Raw genomic sequence first — 26,765 nt, 5'->3', positions numbered from 1 at the left:
TGTCCTGGCTTGGAATGTGTAGCCTAAAGGCAGAGAATGGGAAATCAGGAGGGGAAAATCACACAGTAAACAAAACAAGTACTCCAAAATGTAACAAAGGCTTTGTTTGGAAATTCTTCTATCCTTATTCTTTACTCTTTTGGGACTTTTCTTCTTCAACAAGAAGCAAAACAAAAAGACCAATTCATAAAAAAAATATGTTTCCTGTTTTGGTGTCCCACTCGTTGTTCAGCTCCATAACCAAATCAATTTATGCCAGGAAAGAGCCTGGCCCTCTGCTTTGTGTTAATGATAGCTATTTAATCCCAATACCAATTAGCTAGAAAGACAGCACAGTGGAGCCTCATTCATGTGATAGTCCAGGGGGTTTACCAAAAATATGTACACAATCCACCATTTAGATAAACAAAAGCTTTTTTTTTTAACAACAAAGAGTTACAATGACAAAGAACTATATGGTGGACACAAGGGCAGTTTGGATAACTTTATTTTCTCAGTATTTTAACACCTAATTTAACTTAAATTTAAACTTTGCTGTTTTAATCTCATATTTTAACCTATATTAATTTTTGCTGTGTGGTTTAATTCCGGTTGTGCTTTTTATATTGTATTTCGTATGTGTGTTTTAAATTTGTTGGTTGTTTTTATGCTCTTCGTGGTTTTTAATTTTTGTGAACTGCCCAGAAAGCTTTGGCTATTGGGCGGTATAAAAATGTAATAAATAAATAAATAAATAAATAACTTGGAATGATGGCTAACCAAGTTTCATATAATGTGGATATCAGGACCCACCAGAGCTAGAAATGGCATCTTCCGTGGTTGTGTTTTGCTGCCTCTTATGATGAGACATGAGGGTGGCATGTGTCCTACTTTGAAGGCATCCTTTAATTAAAGATCTGTCTAGTCTAAGAACCCTAAGGATGGAGAGCAGGGGCTTTGAAGTTACCCATTCACAGTTAGCACCTGGACAGCAGAAAGAGCAGGGACCTGCTAAGATGAGATGTAATGATAGTAATTATTTTTAAATTTGCACACACACACACACACACACACACACACTGCTTCTGTTCAGAAGACACCTTAAATCATGGCTTTAACCATGGTGAATAAGGCAAAAAGTCTTATTTGCCATGGTTAAAGCCGTGGTTTAAGGTGTCTTCTGGACAGGGCCATATGCATATTTAAGAATATGCCATTTTTATTCAAATCCATGTCTTATTTTGTCCTCTTTTTTTGTGATGCATTTCCTCTTTTGAGGCAATGTGTTAAGTGGCCAACCTAACAGAGCCTGAGAAATGCAGATCAAGAGTTCTCATTCCAATCCCTATTCCCTTGCTTTATAGATTATTCTCACAAACAAATGCAGGTGTTGGTGGGAGTGTTTCAGGAGACAAAGGCCCTTTCTACACCTAAGGATTATCCCAGGAAAATTGAGGGATTGGCCCTTTCTGCTCCCGGGATCCCCTGTGTGTCATTTGCACACAGGGTACTTTTCTCTTCTTTCACTTCTTTGAGGTAAATCATCCCTTCCTGAGGGTATCTGGTATGGGAGGAAGGGCTGTTAGGACTTTGTTACTTGATGGTACAGTTTCATATGTAGGTCCCACTTGAAAGAACAAGTTCAGCTTCTGTTTACATGGAGCAAAGTAGTGGGGGGAGCGGGGGTCCCAGTGGGGAGATGCCTCTCTACTGTCAGTTGGGGCAGGGATTGGCCCAGGAGCCCATCAGGGCTCTGATTGGCTTAGTGGGGCCAGGGCTTTAGGGTCGACCAGAGGGAGAACTATCTCTCATCCACTCATGGCCTATATATTTAGCTCACTGCTGCAAATGCACCGACTTCCACACTCACCCACTCTAAAGTAATATAGCACATTACGAGTACTGCTGGCAGATCAGTTGTTGATGTATTTATGACACAACTATGTAGACATGGAAGGCGTTGGGCTGGATCCACATGGAAGGGGAGCCCAGATCGGTTTCTCTCCCCCCCCAAAAAAAGTGGGCATCCACTTATCATAGAGGTGAGCAACATGTGACCCCGCTACTCCCCAGTGAAGTCCTTGCTGCCACTACACCACCAAAATTTGCACTGATGGCAAAAACAAATTGCTGATTTGCTGTTGAAAATCAGTGGCAAGCCACGATGGAATGCCACAAGCTAAATTTGGCCATTGTAGCCTTCCATAGTGGCTTGCCACCGGAAAATGGCAGCAAATGCACACATTTTTTACTTTTTTGTGTGTGTGTGTGTGTGCTGCTGCCACCACTGAATTTTTCAGGGTGGCGACAGCAGGGGTGTGGCTGGTAGAAGGACTCCAGAAGTGTGAAAACACCCCCAGACCTGCTGAGGCTGTCTATCCCTGCCTTAAGGGATCTTGCGTGGACTCACATTAGCAGTCTGCACTGTGGCATGAGCCCTTGACTCCTGCCTCCCCACTAATATTCCTGATATATGTGCCAAGATGGTGGGATCGGCCAGCAGATGGACTGTCTGATGATGGGATCCATGCCCTATATCCCTGCCAAATTCTATTACATGCTGAAACCAATAAAGTTGTGGCCAGGTTTTGTTAACCTTCCGTGTTTCCATTTATTCCCCTCCCTTTTATTATTATTATTTATTACATTTATATTTCACCCCACAGCTGAAGCTCTCTGGGCAGTTTACCTTTCATTCCTGTCCCACACCATCCAGCCCGTAAAGCACTATAACCCTATTGATATCAGTTGGCAAGAGACAGGTGCTTAACCCTTCCATTGAACTCAATGAATCATTCCCTAAGCAGCTTGCAAAATCCAGAATGGCACCTCTGCATCCCAATCTACTTATTTGACCATGCCTTTGCTGCTTCCAAAGGAAATAACATCTGAAAAGCACAAGTATGTGTGTGTGTGTACGTAGATTCTGTTCTTGCCTTAATTACTAGTCCAGGAAATCTGTTGTTAAAAGACAACAAGACTCGGGGAGGTCTGTTGCACAAGTATGCTGGACAAATGATGCTGCCTTAAGGAAACCTTGTTTTACTCAGCTACATTTATGCAATACATTGTAGAGGAGCCCAAAATGTAACTAATATGCAGTATGCAAGCACAAATAGAACCTTAACAAATAATACATAACATGTTCCATATGTGTGGGCTCTCCTAACAGCCATTAACCAGCACACTCACCCTGCTTTACTTACACACACACTTAAGGTAAGGAATGTACAAGGTTTGAGATTTGCCTGTAAAAGGGGGTGGGGGTGCCCACAGAACATTTTCAAAGAATGGGGCTAGAAGGGATATGTCAATCATCCTGTCCTACTCAGACAGGCTTATGCCACGCCTCAGATTCTCCTATAATTTAACCCTCCCTATTAGAATTGTGCACTACATCAAAGACAAGCAATCGAATGATAAAGAAAAACACAAATCCATCTGATGGTGGGCATTCTGCTTACAAATCTAGAGTAAAAAACAACCATCCTCCATAAAACATGCTTGTTTGTGGATAATAGGAATTGTAGTCCAACACACCTGGTGGTCACCAGGTTGGAGAAAGCTGGAATAAGTGGTTTTAGATGTTATTCCTCTAACCAAGCTGCTCAATGGCGACTAAGGATTGCATCCAAATTTAGTCATACTTTGAGTAGACCCCCTGAAATCTATGAGATATAAGCTAGTCATGCCTATCTTGTCTTCTTGATTTCAATAGGTCTGCTCTAAGCATAAGTGTGTCTAGATCTAACACTTAGGCCAGATCTACCCCGAGCAGGACATTGCACTATGAAAGCGGTATGAAAGCAGTATATAAGAGGCAGGGGTCACACTACTGCTTTATAGTGGGATTGAAGTGCACTGACAATTGTTGGGGCCCATACCACTTTCATAGTGCTATATCCTGCTTGGTGTGGCTCTTGCCTCTAATATACTATTTTCATACCACTTTCATAATGCAATAACCTGCTTGTTATAGATCTGGCCTTAGTGTTTCTTATATGGAATTCTATGAGGGGCCTTTACAAAGGATAAGCTCCATAGAAGAAAAAGCACACACATGTTGTACATGGAGTTTAACAGGGGGGAATTGGGACCACTATTCAGCAAAGTATGATGTCCTGTAGATTATGTCTTCCTATACATGTTATTAAAAAATCCCAGAAAAGTGTGATGTCGTCTGCAAAAGCCAGGCCTTTGCTCTCTTTTCCCTCCCTCCCTCACAATCCTAGAAGTTTCAAGCTTCCCATTTAAAGGGGCAACACAAAGCATGGCAGCTGAGAATGTAAAAGGGGCCATGCTTTGCGTTGCCCCTTTAAATGGGAGGCTTCATTGAATCTTCATTGAATAAAATAAACTACATTACACTGGAATTCTATTGAACTTTTTGTTCACTGAAGTATGCTTCAGTAACTTCAGTAAAGTTTAGTCTGTTAAGTAATTATAATTAGTTCTGCATATTAAAAAACTAATTTTATTCAAGTTTTAAATTAAAATCTATCAACATTTTCTATTGCTATTAAATTTGTAAAACTTTACTATAAAAATAATCCAAATAAATGTATATGTACTAATATAGAAAAAAAATAAAAGATTTTCAATATTATGTGCATATTATTTGGAATGCACCTTTTGAGGTAGATTATCTTGGGAAGGGGGGAATTATATGCTGAACAATGGTGAAAGAGGGGAATGGAGCAAAAAAGGTTGAGAACCACTGCTCTAAGGAGAAACATAGTTCTCCCCACCCCACCCCACCCCACCCCTTGACTTTATCCTCATGACAATCCTGTGAGGTAGGTCAGACTGAGAGAATGACTGACCCAAGGTTTCCCAGTGAGCTTCATGGGTGAGTGGGGAATTAGGCCTTGGATCACTCCAGCTGTTCTGTTTCATCTCTGCTGTGATGAGGGCTTTGCATTGCTGGGAACTGGTGAGGGGCAACACCCCAGCTGCTATCCTTAAATAGCACCCCTGTTAGTGATTAATTCATAGCAGGGGCAAGATTTGCACCAGAGTCTTCTTCACAGCTCAGTCACCAGTCAGGCAATAGACATATTTCATTCATAGCAGTTATTGGTCACACTGCTTTTACAGGTACCCCCAGAACTTTAAAGGTGCTTCCATGTTGCCATTTTTAATGTGATAGATGTGCCCTGACTGCCACAGGGAGATTTGCACTCCATAGAAATTCTGTGTTGGAACCATGATGACAGGATTCAGATAGCAGCAGAACACAATGTCCAGTACTGCTGTGCTGGTATTTTCTGCATAAACTGTCAAGAGGGCGTGAATTCTTGAATGGTAGTTCGATCTGCTTCACGGTCCTGTTTTCTTAGATCACGCCAAGGCAACACCAACTGGAAGTGCAGATATGGGCTAAAAGCGCAGATTAATGGAATAAATACTTTGACCAATGGACGACAGTGGATGGGAGGAAGCGGCAGGTATGGAACAGCACAAGCAGAGATCCAAACTTGGCTCAGTGCGCCGGAAAATGCCAGCAGTGGGACTCTGCAAAATGAAAGCTTGGGTCAGGAGAGGAGCAGGCATTCTTCATGTTGGCCAACTCACAAAGGGGTATGCAGCTGGTGATGGCATTGGAGAGCAAAGTACAACCCTGTACATGTACTTTTGTGTGTGTGTGTGTGTGTGTGTGTGTGTGTGTGTGTGTAAAACCCATATAGCATGACAGATCTAGCACACGGAGAGAAAAGGGGAATTTTATAAGCTGCAAACATTTGGAGATACGAGCAAACACCAGGCTTCTATCCTTGAGGATTGACATTCGGTTTATGCCTATTCAAAGACGAATGTTCCCATGAAATCTCTCTCCTTTCCTTTCGGCAGCCCCCTACTTGTTTTACCCTGTCCTTCTTTCCTTTCCTCTTTCCATTGTGGCATTCTTCCTCATTATCATTTATTATTATAGTCATGCCTAGAGGCCCCAGCGGAGATTAGGTCACCATAATATGAGAAGCTTTGCAAACACATAGTAACACGTTTGTCGTGCCCACAGGGAGCTCACAGTTTAAAATGGAAAAGGGCAGGAGGGGGGTAAGAAGAAGAAAAAGACTGAAAAGGCTCAACAAGGTCACTACAAAATATCCCAAGTTTCAGTTCAGCATTCCCTAGCCAAACAGACCACACCACTCCACTTTGGCCTGGCATCCCTGCTCTCCAGCATCCATCCTGCACCAGGCTGAGGCGTCTACCTGAACTGCCCACACCAGCAGCAGCGCTGAGGGCTGCCTCCCCTGAGATGCCTCTGAGCCAGTTGTCAGGTTTGGATAACCATCTCTAGATTTCCTCATGGAACGTGCTGTTCCTCTTTGTACTATTCCTGTTCGTACTGTTAACCCTGATTTTCCACTGCAGTAAACAATAAACGGCAAGATAGATAGCCTTTCAGACCATTCCAGCTGGGCAGACACACACGACCCAATATCCATCTTTCCTCTCCCCCCTCCCCATTCACAGCCTTGTTTTCAAGTTCTTTTCTCTCCTTAACTTCATCCTCTTTCCCTCTCCCTCTCCTCTCTTTCTCTCTCCAGTTCACGTTCTGCCTCATGAGTTGATTTTCTTTGCTCTTTCAGACAACAACTTTCTCAGCAGGGGAGAGAATCCCATCCGGCCACCCAATCTGAACCCCCTCCCCACCCCCCACCCCGTAGGCTCATTCCAGCCTCCCAAGAAGACCTGAGGTACTTCAGATGGTGGCACCAATCCTAGAAGAGGGGTGGGTGATAGGGAAACACCTCCATTCCTTTCCCATTCATCTCTCCATGAATTATGTCCTATTCTGCCAACTCTGCGAGGCTTAAGGAATTAAAGAGGCAGGATTACTTCACTTCCCTGAAAAACATGCCATTATTTAATGCCTCTAGGACTAAAGAGATGGAAAAGGGGCCTCCATGAGGAACTCATTCATCTTTAAATCCAGGGCTTTGTACTGGATACTTGTAATATGCTTCGCAGTTGGGCAGTATGTCTTTCAGGCATTTATATACCACTCGGGAAGCTTGAGGATTTTGTTTGATCTGCATTTCGAAGCGAACCAACCTGATTCAGATTTCCCAGACTAATGTGCAGATCAGAATGCAATTACCTATTGGGTTTGACACTTCTTTGACTTCTACAATGCAGTTCTCGGCTCAAAATATGTACCAAAATGCATATAAAATTTATTTTTTTTATCACAAAATATTCAATTCTAGACAGATTTCCTCTCAAAGTGCACACTTCTAAGTGTATTGTACCTGCCCCCTGAAATGCATATCAAATGCATGGGGGGTGGGGGGAGGATAAAATACATTTAGATGTACTTTGAGAGAAAATGTGTTTAGAATTGCGTATTTTGTGATAAAATACATACATTCAAAAAAACATTTAAATATATATTTAAATGATTTGGGTGCTTTTCAAAACTGCTGATTAATTCAGAAACAGGACAGAATGGGCTTATGAATGAACACATGAAACTGAGGCCTTAGCTAGACCTAAGGTTTATCCCGGGATCGTCCCGGGATCATCCCTGCCTGCTCCAAGGATATCCTGTGTGTCATTTACATGAACAGGGATGACCCCGGGATGTCCCTTCCGATCTACACCGAGCAGGATATAACACTTTAAAAATGGTATGAAAACGGTATATGTAATGTGTCCTTGGCCTGAACAATTGTCATAATTGTCATAACCATTATAAACCATTAAAAGCAGTAGTGTAGATCCTGCTGGTTTACAATGCTAATTTAAATTACTATTGCAATTGCTAAGATTTGGAGATGGGATGGAGGGGAGATGAATTTTGTGAACATAATGTCACTTCAGCTGAGTTTATAGACTATATACAGTTTATAGCAAGCAGGTGGCTGCCACTAAAAACAGGTGCCCTGTGTAATGACAGGTAGACTGTATTGGGTTTTCTGTCCTTTTTATCCTGCAGTTAACTTCATCCCTTTCATTTGTGAAGGAGAAAAGCACTCAGACTGGCAAGAGCTAATGGCGTACTTCATGTGAGCGAAATAAGGCACACTCGGGACTGGCCACTGAAGGAAGTTTGTGGGCCCTTTTGACAGTGCCGTTAACCTCCTGCACATCTCCTGCGCCTTCCCCCAGTAATCCCATTCTAAAAAAAAACCTCATATCCCGATTCTTCTGAAATATCATGGGATTTCCTATCGTGTACAGCCAAAGTTGCCCTATAAAGCACCCACTAGGAGATGCTGTTCCATTCAAGGCTATGTGGGGAAGTTTTCGATTATAGACCACGTGGCGTAAGAGAAACAAGAAGCAAAGCCCCCATAAGCAATGTGATTTCCTCTTAATCTAAAGAAGCCCAATATCTGATTACAAGCACTGACTGCTTTATTAGGGCCAACTTGGACACCTGAAAATAAAGGTAAGCTGAGGGGAAAGACCTGTTTTAAGACCTGGGATCTACCTGTCTGCTCAAACCAAGTTCACTTTGCTAGCTTTTTCATGAAAGCACACAGCCAAACAATCTAGGCAGCCTTATTCTATAAAACATAGGTGAAAGCAGATATCCTAAAGACAACATTCTTACTCAGATAACGGTACCTTGCTATGGAAAAGAAGCAGAAAAATAGCTGAAATTGCAAGATTACTTCAGCAATGCCTTCCTGCATTAGCTGCTTAAGATTGGAACATCCAGCAGAGCCTGACTTACATACATGTTGTGAGAAGTCTTGTTTCAGGCAATTTCGAAATGGCAGCTGACACCTGGCACCTGGGTTCTGGAGCAGCCCTAGCTCACATGTGCTATACAGGCATCAGGAAGCCAAAGGAGAGAGAAGGGGTTCCTATCCTGCCTCTTTAAATCTCAGACATCCCCTGTGACATGGACCAATCAATGTCTCAGAGGCAGGGCTTGTGAAAAGCCAGCCAAGAGGGCTTGTACTAATATGGTTTCCCATTTCCCATGCTAATGAAGGTAGCAGGAAAGAAAACAAAATTATCATGTCTGGGTCAGCCTGGCCAGGAGTTACTCATACCCTAGGGGTGGTAACTTCCATCTAGTAACACACTGATCAACATTTCAAATGGGGACATCCAAGAAGCTAGAATATTCATCTGGCCAGAAACTCACACATTTGCTCCCTGAGAGTCAGAGGCACTCACTCTATGTAGCAGACAGAGAAAAGACACAACAGAACGAATTACTTCATTGGCTCCAACATGGAGGGGGAAGGGGAGGGGACTTTAAAGATGGAAGCCAGAATAACATGGAGGCCAATGCAAATCAAGATTATCCCAGAGCTTACCTTCTGTTACGATGCCATGACATTTCATGCCTCCCTGCATCTACTTCACATCTCAGACTGCCAATGGCATGAGGTGGGTTGGGCTGGGAATACACAGCTATATTAATATGAAGTAAATTCTACTAGAAATGATGGATAGAAAAGGAAGAACTAGACATGTGTCTGTTTTCTGTGGCAGATACGCATTGGCCGTAATGCAAAAAAAAAAAAATGCCCTGAATAAGTGTTCATAATAATAACAATACTAAAATCTCACCACAGATTACATGCATGGAGGCTACTGAGTACATTTGAACAAAGGAGTGTCATTGCCCAGCATAACCTGACTTGGCTTGCAACTCAGCCTACTGTTACTGTGTCAGCCCAGGGCTTTTAATAGCCACAGCCAAGCTGAATCCATTCTGGATCAGCAGGAGGCAACCACACAAATTACAGGCATTGGAAGCAACAAGGCATTACTCTATAGCAGCCCAATGTGCACGTCCTCATATACATGTATAAATAAATATCACTAGCATTGATTTTATAGCATCAGACGATTTCACCCCCCAATTGCATGTTTAAATAAATTCAGAGTAGTGATATTCCATTTAGGATTATAAGAACGTATGAAGAGCCATGCTGGATTAGATCAAAGGCCTATCTAACCCAACACTCTAATGTATAGCCATCATGACGAGTAGCTATTGGCCCTATTCAGACAACATGCTAAACCATGATGCCTTAGTGTTCATGTGAACCATGACAGAGGCCTTAGCTAGACCTAAGGTTTATCCTGGGGTCATCCCGGGGTCATCCCTGCCTGCTCCCGGGATATCCTGTGTGTCATTTACATGAATAGGGATGATCCCAGGATAAACCTTAGGTCTAGCTAAGGCCTTAGTGTGTTGTGTGAACCATTCCTAATCATGATGATTACATAACTATGATTTAAACACTCTCATTTGCTGCAAAAGGGTTAGTGGCCTAATCATGGCTTAACATATTGTCTGAACAGGCCCATAGATAGTTTTATCCTCCATGAATTATCCGTAATTATGCTCCATCATTGCACTGAAATTTATTACAACTAGTAAAATACCATTGAGAAGTATGCAAAAATGTGAACCATGACTATGGCTCTTGACCTCGAAATGCCCTCTCATGCCCCAGAGATCATTATATCACTGCTCATAACTTCTAGTAGTGCTTGGTTATGAAGAAAAAGAAGAAAAAGTTCCATATACCATCCAAACAGCCTCCAAATATCTGTGTGGTCCATACTGGGTCAACCAGTGAGGAGCAATCCTCCTGTTTCCCCTAAAGTTGTTCTCAGTGGTGAAGAATGAAATTAATTACCTGAGGTGGAAAGTCTTAAAACAAGACTCCAGCCAAAACTGGGGTTTGATCCAAGAGGAAGGGTGAATAAGCCCCCTAGCAGGAAGCCAGGTTTATCAAGGTCTTTTCTGTTTCTAGAAAAGCTGGTTTTCATTAAAAAAAAAAGGGGTGGGGGAGAAAAAGAACTAGCACCAGCTTTTCCCTCCCTCACCCCAGTAATGCACAACACTCCATCCTCATTGCCTTCATTGCCAGTTTGCGCTAATAAAAAGCAGAATCACGCCGGGGAGGGGGGGAAGCCCCATATTGTACAAAGATGGCCCCTTTGCGTAGTCAGGCATCAAAGGCACATTAGCCAGAACTTACACACATGCATGCAGATTTCTGTTGCTTGCCTGTAAACAAGACAGTTCTTGCGATAGCTTTCCTGTGCTCATTGAAAATTGCTCTACCTCGTGTCTTTGAAAGGAATCAGATGACTGCCATACATGAGATGCCCACTTTTAAACACGCCACTTGGGCCATAGCTAGACCTAAGGTTTATCCCTGGATCGTCCAGGGGTCAAACCTGTTCATCTAGGTGACACACAGGGGATCCAGTGCTCAGGCAGGGGCGAACCCTGGCTGATCCCAAGATAAACTACTAGGAGGAGGGCTTTCTCCGCTGTGGCACCCCGGTTGTGGAATGAGCTCCCCAGAGAGGTCCGCCTGGCGCCTACACTGTACTCCTTTCGTCGCCAGCTGAAGACCTTTTTATTCACTCAGTATTTTAACACTTAATTTTAACTTAAATTTAAATTATACTGTTTTAACTCTGTATTTTAACCTTATATCAATTTTGCTGTGTGGTTTTATCCTGGTTGTGCTTTTTATATTGTATTTTGTATTTGTGTTTTTAACTTGTTGGTTGTTTTATGATGGTTTTAATTTTTGTGAACCGCCCAGAGAGCTTCGGCTATTGGGCGGTATAAAAATGTAATAAATAAATAAATAAATAAATAAACCTTAGGTCTAGCTCTGGCCATGGTGGTTCTGATTGCCTAGAGAGATGGTCAGCTGTCATTTCTGGCCATGGCGTGGGAAGCGTGAGGTGTGATGGTCTTTGGTTTAACAAGAGGCTATAGATTACCTCCACTCCATGCAATTAACTTTATGGGCAGGGACTGTCCATAAAGTGTGGAAGACATGCATCAAGACAGGGGCAGGTCAGGGAGAGTGAATCATCTCAACAAGGGGCCTTGCTAGACCTACCTGATAATCCGTGTGGGAGGAGAGGCCAGGCCGCGCTAGAAGTAGCGCAGCCTGTAGGCCCCATCCACACGTAAGACGCAACGGGGCTGAGGGAAGCCCCATCACGTCCTCCATTTTTTTCCTTAAAGGGCCATGTGCGCAGGAGCGCACCAACGGAACAATAAGGTTTTTTTAAAAAAAAATAAAGGGTTCCCCGCTCCACCTGCCCCTGATTTCCCCCCCACAATGCCTGATGCCCCCCCTGCCCACTCGCTCACCCGTCCTCCCCCCGCTCACCATGCCCGTCCCCGCTCGCCATGCCCTGTCCCCGTTCTTCTCCCCCCCATCTCTCCTGCTGGGTCCGCTCTTTCCCCCAGCCCCCATCTCCCCCCCCGTGATTTGCCCCCCCCCCATGATTCCCCCCCCCGGCCTGATGGGCACAGCACTCCTATGGAATGCTGTGCCCAGTGCAGCATTTATGGCTTCTCCCGGCTACTCGCGAGTAAGTGAGCAGCTGGGAAAAGCCACGGAAGTCGCTAGACCTTCCGCAGCCCCGGCCTCAGCCCAGGGGTGCAGAAAAGCCGGGCCATAAGCGGATCCCCTTATCCCGGGTCAAGGGAGGACTTAGCCCAGCCTGACCCCGGGATCCCCTGTGTGTCATCTGGATGCACAGCAGGGAGACCGGGCCTCACACCGGGCTAACTCCTTGTCTAGCAACAGCCAAGGTCTCCAAAATCTTACAGTATATCTCTGAACAGACCATTTGCTACTGAAATGCACAGAAGATGGGAAGCAATACTATGAGGCAGGGCAGAAGGACGGGTGAATTTGCACACGCAAATTCATCCCTCACTGATTGAATATGAAGTGACGCCCTGCATGTGTAAAGCAGCCTCCACAGGCAAAAACTTCCCATAGGGTTGTCGTATCACCTGATTTCACCTCCTTCACAAAAAGGTTTCAGTGGCAAGTCATTGAGTGGTGAGATATTGAGCGCTGTGCATGCACATGCAAATCAACCCCCGAACAATGAGAATGAAGAGGCCAGCTGGAAAACTATCTTTGTGTGAGGCTCTCTGCCTCCTGCCGATTGGTAGTGTTGTTGTTTCTGTACAACTTGGGCTGCAAAGTGTCATTCTGAAGAAGTAAAATCCAAAGTCTACTTTTCTCCCTCTGTCTCTCTATATTCACATAAGCAAAGGCAGATGGCATGAGGCATTGTACTTCTACAGGGGCCATTCGTGAGAATATGCCTACTTTCTGTGCTCTCCACATATTAATACATTCCACTTTTCTCTTCCCCTCCCCCCATTCAATGATGTATGCTCAGGGAATTTCTGTAAAGAGATGCCCGAATTCACTTCTACTTTATGGTGCTTGGCTCTCTATGGTGGAAAGAAGACCAAGGCTTTGGGGGTGAGGGCGGGATTGTAACAAAAAGAGGATTCCATAAACCAATTCCCTCCCCACTTTAACTGTTCTCTCAAAACGAGAGAACTATTTATTGTGTAGCAAGTTACTACACTGCATATATGACTGCATAAGGCTTCTGCCTTCCTTAGCATTTGCCTATATCATGAGGAGAATGCCATGTCCCCAAAGCCAGCCCATTTCATGTAACGTTGACGTAACAATGATCTACATCCCAGGTTGATGGCATGCTAATGCTTACAGGAAAATGGGCTGATGCACATGGTAAAAACATCCAAGGCCACAATCCTAACCATGTTCAGACCAAAAAAAAAAAAAATGTCCTTCATTTTCCAGCATTCCTTAGCCAGCCATGGGGCATGCTGGGCGTTGTGGGTCTTTTTTTCTGTCTAAACATGCATAGGATTGTGCCCTAAATGTGTGAGAGCATGTGTGGAATATTTACATGGGTAAGGGATAATGACCATGGTTTGCATCAGGTAGAGATCAAGGCTTAAGGAGGTTCCAGACAGAGGGCTCCTGTAATGTCACAATACCTCATGCAGCTATTCCATCTTTTCCTCCTTAAGAGATTTTTGGTGGAAAGAAAAAAGATGGAAGAAAAGGTATGGAAACACCTTTGGTAAGAACAGCAAAGTAATTATTCATTTAAGTATGACCTCTCTGTCTCCTCTTCTGACAACTTAAAGACCTTGGCATACATTAATTATTAGTAGAATGTTGTATTTTCTACTACTGCAACCATTTGAATGCTTCCCATGGTATGTGAAATGAGAGCATCAGGCCTCAAAATGGCTGGGTGGTACTGCTATACAGAAGGTGATGGCCAGCTCAGGGTTCCTTGTTTTGCCTATTTGGACACAACATGTTATCTAACACATGAGATGAAAACTCAGAATCTCATGTCCCCTGAACTTGGAGTTCAAACAATTTCATAGCTGTGTCAGAGAAATAAGGTGGAGATGTGTGTGTGTGTGTGTGTGTGTGTGTGTGTGTGTGTGTGTGTGTGAGAGAGAGAGAGAGAGAGAGAGAGAGAGAGAGAGAGAGAGAGAGAGTCACTTCAGGGTCAAGACCTTGATTTTAGTTTCCTGTTCTGAAAATAAGATCCACTGTGATTTTTGAGTGAGTCATACAATTCCTCCATGTTGTCAATAACAAAAAAAAAAAGTGATAGTTTTCCCTCCCTTGCAGGGCGATTTGGGGTAAACACATCAAGGATTGTGAAATACTCACATACTACGGGACTTAAACCAACAGAGTGAGAAGCTCCCAAAGTAACAAACATGGGACGGCCTTAATAGGTTGCACCTGGAACATCTTTCAACCTAGAGTAGTCATTTTGAACCAGCAGAGGCACTGAGGCTTTTGCCCAGTATTCTGAAGCCAATTGTGAATTGTGAATTTTACCCATTGGTTTGTCACTCCTCCTTCCTTGGCAGGGTGATCCATTGATAAGGCCACCTTCTATTTGTGAACTGCTCACTTTGCCTCCTTGCATTTCATTGTTTGCCACTTGGCATCAACATGAAGTAAGGTTAACTTTGCTTATTGGCTGGATGAGTGAATGCTTTAAAGTGGGAGACTAAGCAGTGGCAAATAGCCAAGAGAAGTCACTTGCAGTTCAGTGTTTCAGGATAAAGTAATCATTTGTTCTAACGTTTGCAAGCCATTCTAGATTCGTAAACATTTTCTCTTGCTACCAAAAGGTTATCCAAGTGCAAGCAGCCCCAGTTATATGACTCCACAGAGACCACCAGCAGGGCCTAGTCAGATGGCCTGTTTGCTAAGATATTTACAATTCTGTTTTTCATTAGTCCAAAAATGTATTTGATGCCGTCTCCTTTTCAGAAGAAATTATAGCACGTAGTGCAAAATGTGTTTTAAAGTGTCATTATCCATCAGAGTGACCTCCAAACAGTACATGACGACTTTCTCTTTGCAGCTTAATTTGCAGTTCGGTACTGTCGTCATCCCTATCTGAGATGTCAAATGACGAGCTCCATAAACCAGTTTTATTATAAACACCAGCATCCTGTCTCTGAGCCGATAGGAAGGTTTGTGGTGGGGAGGACGGGGGTGGGGGTGGGGTGGACGCATACACTAGAGAGGTTTAAATTCAAGTCTAGGCCCATCTAACCCACTAATGTTACAGTGTTCCTGAACTGACTGGGCCTGATTCTAAGCATACCAGAGGGGAATGAGGGGTACAAAAATAAAACAAAAAACTTGACTAAAACTTTTTACTGTCTCTTTTCAGCACCATTGCAAAATCCTGCTTGAAATGCAAGCCTGAAAGTTCAAATTGCCATGTTTAAAACAAAGCACAGTGTTTTATTGTACTGTGCTTCTGAAATGGGAGCTGAACTCAGGAATTTTGAGACCTCTGGAGGTTTAAGGTATACAAACGCTGGCTCCTCTACTGGCCTGAAAGTTTTTGAACTTCCCTTGCCTCCTTTTATGACAGCAAAAGCAGAGGGCAATGCTAGAATTTCAATTAAAATGGTCTGCTGTGTTTTGCACTTGTGTCGAACAAGTAAACTATATATGTGGAAGTCCTCGATATATTCATGTATGAGTACCCATATGTGAACAGATTCTCTCTTTTTTCCCCTTTTGAGTTTTAAAAGGAAATTAGAAACCCTTGTTTCCCAAAAGTTGCCTCAGTTACTTTACAGAATGTGTCAACATGAGTAATGATAGTGAAAGATCTGCCAGAAAGACCATAGGAAAGAGAAAAAAGTACAGTCCAACAGCTATCCCTAAGGTTCGCCATAGCTTGAAAAGTTCTACAGCAGGGATGGGTTGCATATAGAAATAGGACAGCGGTCTTACGCAGAAGTTAAGAGATAGAAGCTATTCTTGGCTGACAGAAGAGACACACAGTGTCTTTTGCAGTACAGACCTGACCCTCTCCACAGGGAACACTGAAAACTGTAGCTAGGGGAGGGAAGGGCAGGGAAGGGGATTGGGAATCTACAACAGCACCAGCACTGGCTCCAAGTTTTTGAGGGCAAGACACTCTCTACTGGCCCCCTCCCTCAGTGAATCTACCTTCTCGCCACCATTGTCACCAGCTACGATTGCTCCTCGTCTTCTTTCTCATCATTTCTCCTTTTAAGAAGCATTTCCCATCAAATTTTCTAAGGCCTGCAAGGAATAGCAAATTCAGGAAGCAGGCCTAGAAAATAAACTCAGCTGTAGAATTATCCGTATGATGTTAGTCTTTATGTCAGCACTTGATTATTACACACTTCAGTGTATCCTCAGTTGAAAATCACATGAACAAATTGCTGATCACAAAACCTGTAGGAAGTGCCAAGAAGAGGGGCCAGGCCTTCACAGAGCAGGAGCTGAGTGCTGAATGGTTATGGTCCTGCCATCAGTGCCCAGATTTTCTAGGTTGAGGTTTGTGAGTTCTGGAAGCTAAAGAAAGAGTGTGAGGTTCAATAACAATATTCACTGTTATTCCAACTATCCAAAAATGTATTGGAAGGCTTCTTTTCTACACTCCTGGGACACAAGAAAGGTGCCTTATGCTGAGCCAGAACATTGGTCCGGCCAGCTCCGAATAAACTACACCAGGGGTAGACAACTACCAGCAGTATCCAGGCTGATACTATCACTAATGTAAAATACATTGTGCTCGCATAAGCAACCTCTAGCACAATGCCAATAGCATTAGCTGGTACAATGGGTGTCGCTGGAAGATGCATCACACCTGAAAATGCAATTGGCGTTGTGCTAGAGGTCACTTACAGTAGCACAATGTAATTTGGATACTGCCCCTGGTGCCTTCCAGATATTTTTGGACTACAATTTCTGTAATCCCTGACTATAGACCATCCTGGCTGGAGCTTATGGAAGTTGTTGACCAAAACATCTAGAGGGCAGCAGTTGGCCTATGCATGATCTACATTGACTGGCAATGGCTCTCTAGGGTTTCAGATAGAGGTCCTCTGCAGCCTTATTTGGAAATGGTGGGTATTAAAGCTAGGACCCTGTGCAGCCCTTGCCCTTCTGCATAATGCTCAGACATAGTTCATCCATTCACATCCATGACTTGATTTCAGTGACTAGCAGCTGAATGTGTGAATGGACTCAATTGATAATCATTGTGTCTGAGGTGAGATAATAGAATCATAGAATAGAAGAGTTGGGAGGGGCCTATAAGGCCATCGAGTCCAACCCCCTGCTCAATGCAGGAATCCACCTCAAAGCATACCTGACAGATGGCTGACCAGCTGCCTCTTGAAGGCCTCTAGTGTGGGAGAGCCCACTACCTCCCTAGGTAATTGGTTCCATTATCGTACTTCTCTAACAGTCAGGAAGTTTTTTCTGGTGTTCTGATGGAATCTGGCTTCCTGTAACTTGAGCACATTAATTCGTGTCCTGCACTCTGGGATGATCGGGAAGAAATCCTGGCCCTCCTCTGTGTGACAACCTTTCAAGTACTTGAAGAGTGCTATCATGTCTCCCCTCAGTCTTCTCTTCTCCAAGCTAAAGATGCCCAATTCTTTCAGTGTCTCCTCATAGGACTTTGTTTCCAGACCTCTGATCATCCTTGTTGCCCTCCTCTGAAACCCCTACAGCTTGTTTGCATCCTGCTTGAAGTGTGGTGCCCAGAATTGAATGCAGTACTCAAGATGAGGCCTAACCAGTGCCGAATACAGGGAAACCAGGACCTCACATGATTTGGAAGCTAAACATCTATTAAGGAAGCCCCAAATAGCATTTGCTTTTTTTGCAGCCACATCACACTGTTGGCTCATATTCAGCTTGTGATCTACAAAACTCCAATATCCTTCTCACTTGTAGTGTTGCTGAGCTAAGTATCCCCCCCTTTGTAACTGTGCATTTGGTTTCTTTTTCCTAATTGTGGAACTTGGCATTTATCCCTATTAAATTTCATTCTGTTGTTTTCAGCCCAGAACTTGTCTATCAAGGTCATATTGAAGTTTGCTTATGTCTTCCAGGCTATTAACTATCCCATCCAATTGTGCGTCATCTGCAAATTTGATAAGCATTCCCTGCACCTCCTCATCCAAATCATTAATAAATATTGAAGACCACTGGGCCTAGGACTGAGCACTGTGGTACCCACTTGTTGCCTCCCCCCAGTTTGAGACGGTACCATTGATGTGGGCTCTTTGAGTCCGATTCTGTAGCCAATTGTGGATCCACCTAATAGTGGTTCCATCTAGCCCACTTTTAGCTAGTTTGTTAATCAGAATGTCATGGGGCACATTGTCAAAAGCTTTGCGGAAGTCAAGACATATTATGTCCACAGCATTCCCACAGACCACAAGGGAGGTTACCTGATCAAAAACTGAGAACAGATTGGTCTGGCAGGATTTGTTCTTGACAATCCATGCTGGCTTCTAATAATCACTACATTGTTTTCAAGGTGCTTACAGACTGACTTCTTTATAAACTGCTCCAAAAATTTCCCAGGGATGGATGTCAGACTAACTGGTCTGTAGTTCCCAGGTTCCTCCTTTTTGCCATTTTTGAAGACAGGGACAACATTAGCCCTTCTCCAGTCATCCGGCACTTCACCTGTCTTCCATGATTTCGCGAAGATAATAGACAATGGTTCTGAGAGTTCTTCTGCCAGCTCCTTTATTACTCTAGGATACAGTTCATTGGGCCCTGGAGATTTGAACTCATTCAAAGAAATTCAGTGTTCCTTGACCATTTGTTTATCAGTCTCAAGCTACAATCCTGACCCTTCAGCTTGTACTTCATGTTTGCCAGGAGGGTCATACACCCGCTTTTTGGAGAAGACTGAGCCATCTGTACATTTCCCTGAGATCTTAATGATATAGGGCGGGATACAAATGTTTTAAATAAATAAATAAATAAAGTAGGAATTGAGCACTTCTGCTTTTTCTTTGTCATCTGTTACCAATTTGCCATCCTCATTGAGTAGTTGAACCACCATTTCTTTCCTCTATCATTTACTATGCATGTACCTAAAGAAAGATTTTTTGTTGCTTTTAGCATCCCTTGCTAGCCTCAGCTCATTCTCAGCTTTAGCTTTCCTAATGCCATTTCGGCACTTCTGTGCTACCTGTCTGTACTCTTCTTTTGTAGCTTGGCCTACCTTCCACTTGCTATATGTGTCCTTTTTTGTTTTCATGTCATCTCTAAGCCTTTTGTGGAGCCACATTGGTTTCTTCTGTTGTCTTCTATCTTTTTTCCTTGTTGGAATTGTTTGTAATTGTGCCTTTAAAATTCCCTTATTTAAAAACTCCCACCCATCTTGGACTCCTTTTCTCATTAGAGTCACTTGCCAGGGGATGTTCCTTATCATAGTTCTGAATTTATTAAAATCAGCTTTCCTAAAATCCAGAGTACAAGTATGGCTACACTCAGCTTTTGCTTCCTTTAAAATCAAGAACTCAAGTATGACATGGTCACCTTCCCCCAGAGTTCCTGTAACTGCCACTTTATTCACTAAGTCATCCCTATTAGTCAGTATCATATCAAGGATAGCAGATCCTCTAGTTCCTTCCTCCACTTTCTGTAGGAGAAAGTTATCACCCACACATGTCAGGAATTTCTTGGAGGGGCCATTTATGGCAGAATTTGTCTCCCAACAGATATTGGGGGGATTGAAATCCCCCATTACTACTACATCACATTTCCTTGAAATGCTGGCAATTTGCTTATCAAAAGTTTCACCCTCATCTTCTCCTTGATTTGGTGTTCGGTAGTAGACTCTATCATGCTCCTTTTATTCCTTCCTCCATTTATTTTAATCCAGATGCTCTCGATGGGGCTACCAGGCTGATCAAGTTCCTTTATTCATTCAAGGTATGTTTATTCCACCTTTCAGTCCAAAAGAATTTGCAAGGCAACCTTACCATGACAAGTTTTAAAGCAACAAATTAAAATAATAATCAACACTTCACTAAAAACAGCAAAGAAAGCAGCAGTTAAAAAGAATGTTACTGCAGAAACAGTAAAGAAAGTAGCAGTTAAAAAGAATGTTACTGCAGAAACAATAAAATTAATGGACAATATTGTCCATTAAAAGCCCAAGCAAATAAGACAGTTTTAGCCTGGCAACCAAAAGCCATTAGAATAGGTATAAGGGAAGTATCTCTGGAGTAGGTATTTCACAACTGGGGCATTACCACTGAGAAGGCACCATTGCCGGCCTTCATCTACCTAACCTCTGAGGGTGGTGACACCCAAAGAAGGGCCTCTGAAGACCTCAGCTGATGGGCAGGTTCATATGGGAGTAGAAGATCCTTTATATGACCTGTTCCTAAATACTTAGGGTTGTTAAGGGTTTTAGCACTTGAATTGTGCTAAAAGGCACAGGAAGACAAATGTTTGTTTAAAACTAATACAACCAGCCAATCCCAGCTCTGTAGACCACAGTTCTTTCTCTGGTGTTATATTTGTGATGTCTCATTCACATATGCAAATCATCAAGGATGAACCAGTCAACAGAATAAACTAAACTAGCATCACCACTGCAAAGGTAAGCCCTGTATCACTAATCTTTTAGAGTTCTTTGAGAATGTCAATAGACATGTAGACAGGGGTGATATAGTGGACATTCTTTGCTTGGACTTTTGATAAAATACCTCACCAAAGACTCCTGAGCAAACCTAGCAGCCATGGAACAAGAGGAGAGGTCCTCTTATGGACCAGTAACTTGTTAAAGAACAGAAAGCAGACAGTAGGAATAAAAGGTAAATTCTCCCAATAAGAAAATAGTGGAGTCCCACAGGGATGTGTATTGGGACCAATTCTTTTCAATTTGTTCATAAATAATCTGGAATGAGGAGGGAACAGTGAAGTGGATAAGTTTGCAGATGACACAAAATTATTTAAGGTAGTTAAAACAAAAAGTTGTGAGGAGCTCCAAAAGGATCACTCCAAGCAGAGAGAGTGGCATCCAAATGGCAGATGTAGTTTTATGTAAGCAAGTGTAAAGTGATGTACGTTGGGACCAGAAAACCCAAATTGAAGTATAACCTGATGGGATCTGAGCTGGCAGTGACCAACCAAGAAAGAGATCTTGAATTTCAGCTCTAAGTAACATAGGGCAATATCCAATATTGCCACTACATTCATGGTCATTCTTTTGTGGCAGAGGGACCCACCAATGTGCAACAGGGAGTTACCGATGTGTAAAGCAAGTTTGGAAATGAGCAGAAATGCTTGTTTTGGAACAGGTCAGGGGACCTTCCTTCTGTGAGCTCTGCTGACCTGCTCCATTGTGTGGCTGCTGTAAAGAAGTCAAACTTAAACAACATTAGAAAAGAAATTGAGAATAAAGATGCCAGTATCATACTGCCATTTTACAAATCTATGGTGCAACCACACTTCGAATACTGTATACTGTTTAGGTCACCACACCTTAAAAAAAGCTGGGAAAAGTGCAGAAAAGGGCAACTAAAATGATCAAAGGACTGGAGCATCTCCCCTATGAGAGATGTTTACAACAGCTGGGATTGTTCAGCTTGGAAAAAAGGAGGCTAAGGGGAGACATGATAGAGGTGTACAAAATTATGCATAGTGCGGAGAAAGTGGATAGGGAGGTATTTTTCTCCCATAATACTGGAATCCAGGGTCTTTCCCTGAAGCTGATTGGTGGGAGATTCAGGACAGATAAAAGGAAGTACTTCTTTAAATAGTGCATAGTTAAACTGTGGAATTCACTTCCACAAGATGTAGTGATGGCCATCAATTTGGATGGCTTTGAAAGGGAATTGGATAAATTCCTGGAGGAGAAGGCTATCAACGGATACTAGTCCTGATGGCTAAATGTAACCTCCAGTATCAGAGGCAATAAGCCTGCATACACTAGTTGCTGGGGAACATGGGTGGAAGGGTGTGGTGGTTGCACCATGTCCTGCATGTGGTTCCCTGGTTGACAGCTGGTTGGCCAATGTGTGAACAAAGTGCTGGACTAGATGGATCCTTAGTCTGATCCAGCAGGGCTCTTCTTATATTCATCTTAGAACAGTAATAAGCTACTTGTGGCCCTCTGAGTGTTTTGGCCTACAACTCCCATCAGCCCTAGCAAACATAGCCAATGGTGAGGGATAATGGAAATTATAGGCCAAAATAAGTGGAGGGCCACACGTTGCCCACCCCTGCCCTAGAATAAACTAAACTAGTATTCCCTTAGGATAAACAAACCATTCAAGCACATGGCTTATGTTTGGGGACCAATTCACATGACCATTGTGGTGTGTTGTAAGATGGATTCTTGAGCCTACTTTCGGTAAATACAAACCACCATTCATCAAGCGATAACTTGGCACAATGTGCAGGTAACCACTAGATGAGCAAATTGTCTGCAACATTTGCCAAGTGGTGAGGAGAATTTTGCAACTCTTCTGTTTCTCTGGATTTCTGATTTGGGTATGTGAAATATGACATAAAGCCTACTCACCACTTGTTTCAGATGATTATCTTACCAAGTGGCAACATGAGAGATGAAAACAAAATTTCATCAAGTGTAAAAAAAATCTGGCATAATTCTATGGTTGAAATTTGATACATAGCTTGAAGCATTGAATGTTTTGATTGATGACACAATTAATAACATGAATATAAAATTGTCTAAGTTCTTTTTCAAGTTATGTATCAAATATCAACTGCTACTACATTCCAGCTATCAGATACTTACAAATGTTCATTGATACAGCATAATCTTTGGATGTCACATTTGGAACATAACTATACAGGAAGATAATATCCATAAAATCTTTGCTACTGCAATTCACAGTGGAGAGTTTTGAGGAAATTCTTTTTTAGCAAATTAATTTCAGCTCCAAGTAACATAGGGCAATATCCAATATTGCCACTTCATAGTCGTTCTTTTGTGGCAGAGGGACCCACCAATGTGCAATAGGGGGTTAGCTCTGCGTAAAGCAAGTCCGGAAACCTTCTGTGACCTTCTTCTGTGATCTCTGCTGACCTGCCCAATTCCAAAAATGAGAGTTTCTGCTCATTTCTGATTGCTTTAAGAACTGCATTTCTCCATTGCACTAGCAGTGGGTCTCACTGGCCTGGAAACCGTGTAGCATACTGCCACACATTATGATGATTTATCCTGGTCCACAGATGGGGAAGGAGAATACAACTACTTCTAAGAGACCACAACATCTGGGAACCCAAATCTGAATGGTAATGGGAACAGATACAAGTCACAGTAGAAACAACCAAATGGCTGACTTTATCTACATGGTAAAATATATTCATCAGCTAAAAAGGGAATATGTCAAGCTCAAATTCTGGCCATTATCAGTATGCCTCTTCCTCAACATTTGGATTTCCCCCTTCTTTTACTTTCTTGTTAAAAGTAATGTAGAATTGAACACCCACATTTTCACCAGTTCCTATTTTTCCATCCAGTCCTCACACCAATGCAAGCCTCATGAGAGAGGGCTGTGACATTGCCACCAAACCTGCAGAGATGCCCCCCCATGGATTTTTTGCAAAGTGATTGTAGTACATTGCCTACCCTTGATATAATGGAGCATGATCCAATAGATTGCACTGGCAAGGGCATTAACTGAGTGTCAAACAAACAGAAATGAAAGGATATTCTTTGCATAAAAGATAACTGGAAAACTTTGCTTGGTCATAATGTATCTAGAAATTATGAAGTTGTAAGGCTACTGACAAAAACAGCAGCCATTTCCTCCTCATCCCTTCCTTGTAATGCCTAGGACTACAAAGAATACAGGGCTGTTCACACAAGTGAAATAAGGCATGCTCATGACTGGCCACTCATGGAAGTATGCAGGTCCTTTTGCTGTTGTCATCAACCTCCTGCATGTCTTCCATGCCTTCCTCTTGGTATTCCGTCCTAAAAAAAACCCAACCCTGGATATCCCGATTCTTCTGAAATATCACAGGATTTCCTACCATGTGTAGCTGAAGTTGCACTAGAAAGCACCCTCTAGAGGATGCTGTCCTATTCAAGGCTATGAGCACCAAGAGGAGGGGAAGTTTTCAATTATAGACCATGTGGTCTCCTCTCTCTGCCCATGTAAAGCAGCCCATTACAATTGCCCAAGAAATGCAGGAAGCAAAGCCCTGGTAAAGCAACACGATTTCCCCTTAATCTAAAGAAGCCCTATGTTGTGCCATCTCTGCACCTCTGTTTCAATGGTTTTCACTTGCAAGGAAACTCGCACTGTGGTTATGTCACGTTTTGCAGTTCTAGAGAGGTGGGTGGGAGATAGAGAAGGAGACACATATCCAGTTCCCATAAAAACATCTCATTCTGGCCTGCGTTAAGTGATACAGCAGTAGACATGTGTTTGAGTTCTCATTTCCCATCTCTTCTGTTCATATTGCTCAAAGTGTACTGTGATCTTGTTGTGTTTATATACTTCCCAAACAGATCTCTTTCCAAAGCCAGCTACTTCACATTGTCCAAAATATATTTTAAGAAGGAAATTCTCTTGTTCCTAAAGTTAACATTCTGCTACCGCTTGTCTGGCCCACAAGCCACATAGCATCGTACCACCGGCCATCAGATCAATAACAACATATTTCCGAAGTATTAAAGAGGGAACACAGTGTAATCTGCAGAGATCCAGAAGGCCCATGTGTCTTCAGGCAAAGAAAGAAAGAGGATCAACATTTTACTGCTGCATAAAAGTATAATGGCAATAATACTGAGGAAATTAAATTTCATCAAACTGCGTTGCAATGACATTATGAGCCTGTCTTGAAACCACAACAAGCACAGAAAGGCAGCCATTGCTGTTGCATTTCTGTCCTTAACTTGCCCTGTGTAGTTTGAGGCTAATCAAGGACAGTATTACAATAACTTACGGCTTCAAATAATTTTGAGTCTCTCATACTCTTTGATTCACTAAACTATCATATGGTTAACACCTCTCAAGCTGACGAAGCAGACCTGTTCCTTTCTGGACTAATTTCATAGAACATGCCTTAACTAAAATATTTATAACTGAGTAAAGACAGTATCCACATGTTGAGCACTAGGGCCAGCTGAAGACATCTTACTGCCTGAGGCAAATTCCATGTAAAGAAGCTGGTGGGGATGGCAGTTGAATCTTAGGCCTCATCTACACCAAGCAGAATATTGCACTATGAAAGCGGTATGAAAGCAGTATATAAGAGGCAGGAGCCACACTGCTGCTTTATAGTGGTATTGAAGTGCACTTGACAACTGTTGGGGCCCATTGACACATACTGTAGACTGCTTTCATACCGCTATATCCTGCTTGGTGTGGCTCCTGCCTTTTATATACCGCTTTCATAGTGCAATATCCTGCTTGGTGTAGATGAGGCCTCTGTTCAACACTGCTGATGGGACAGCAGGGACAGCCCATGGCATTTTGCTGTCCGATGGAAAGGCAGACAGGAGGGCAACCAGGATGATCAGGGGTCTGGAAACAAAGCCCTACGAAGAGAGACTGAAAGAACTGGGCATGTTTAGCCTGGAGAAGAGAAGATTGAGGGGAGACATGATAGCACTCTTCAGATACTTAAAAGGTTGTCACACAGAGGAGGGCCAGGATCTCTTCTCGATCCTCCCAGAGTGCACGACACAGAATAACAGGCTCAAGTTAAAGGAAGCTAGATTCCAGCTGGACATCAGGAAAAACTTCCTGACTGTTAGAGCAGTACAACAATGGAATCAGTTACCTAGGGAGGTTGTGGGCTCTCCCACACTAGAGGCCTTCAAGAGGCAGCTGGACAACCATCTGTCAGGGATGCTTTAGGGTGGATTCCTGTATTGAGCAGGGGGTTGGACTCGATGGCCTTGTAGGCCCCTTCCAATTCTGCTATTCTATGATTCTATGATTCTATGATAAGATGGTGGCCCCTCCCCAATCCATGCACAGAACAGAAGCCCACAGGAGTGGCAGTTGAATTTTAAGTCCGAACTGGTTGTTTTTTAACATTTTAAGGTTGTTGTTTTGTTATTGTTGTTTATATTTTAACTATGTATTAGTGATTTTTGTTTTCTGAATTTTTGTAAACTACTTCGATTGGTTCTAATAAGGGAGTATAGAAATGCATAATAATAATAATAATAATAATAATAATAACAACAACAACAACAACAACAACAACAACAACAACTCTGCCATGCCTGAGGCAGCAGGCTAGTTTAGGAGACCCAGGACAGGCTGAGGCCTTAGCTAGACCTAAGGTTTATCCCGGGATCGTTGTTGGGGTCATCACTGTTCATGTAAATGACACACAGGGGATCCCGGGAGCAGGCAGGGATGACCCTGGGACGATCCTGGGATAAACCTTAGGTCTAGCTGTTTTAATTCCATATTTAATTCCAAATTTAAACTTTGCTGTTTTAATTCCATATTTTAACTTATATCAATTTTTGCTGTGTGGTTTTAATCCTGGTTGTGCTTTTTATATTGTATTTTGTATTCGTGTTTTTAAATTGTTGGTTGTTTTTATGCTCTTCATGGTTTCAATTTTTGTGAACCGCCCAGAAAGCTTCAGCTATTGGGCAGTATAAAAATGTAATAAATAAATAAATAAATA

At 42.7% G+C, this 26,765-nt stretch overlaps 1 protein-coding gene across 1 annotated transcript in view; it reads left to right on the top strand.

Moving 5' to 3' along the window:
* Positions 1–26,765, top strand: part of IGF2 (insulin like growth factor 2) — a 960,921-nt gene that overhangs the window by 322,754 nt on the left and 611,402 nt on the right. The window lies entirely within an intron of this gene.

Source organism: Elgaria multicarinata, chromosome 2 (assembly GCF_023053635.1).
Source record: "Elgaria multicarinata webbii isolate HBS135686 ecotype San Diego chromosome 2, rElgMul1.1.pri, whole genome shotgun sequence".
NCBI lineage: Eukaryota > Metazoa > Chordata > Lepidosauria > Squamata > Anguidae > Elgaria > Elgaria multicarinata.
Note: the sequence above shows the minus strand (reverse complement) of the source record. Positions and strands in the feature narration are given on the sequence as shown.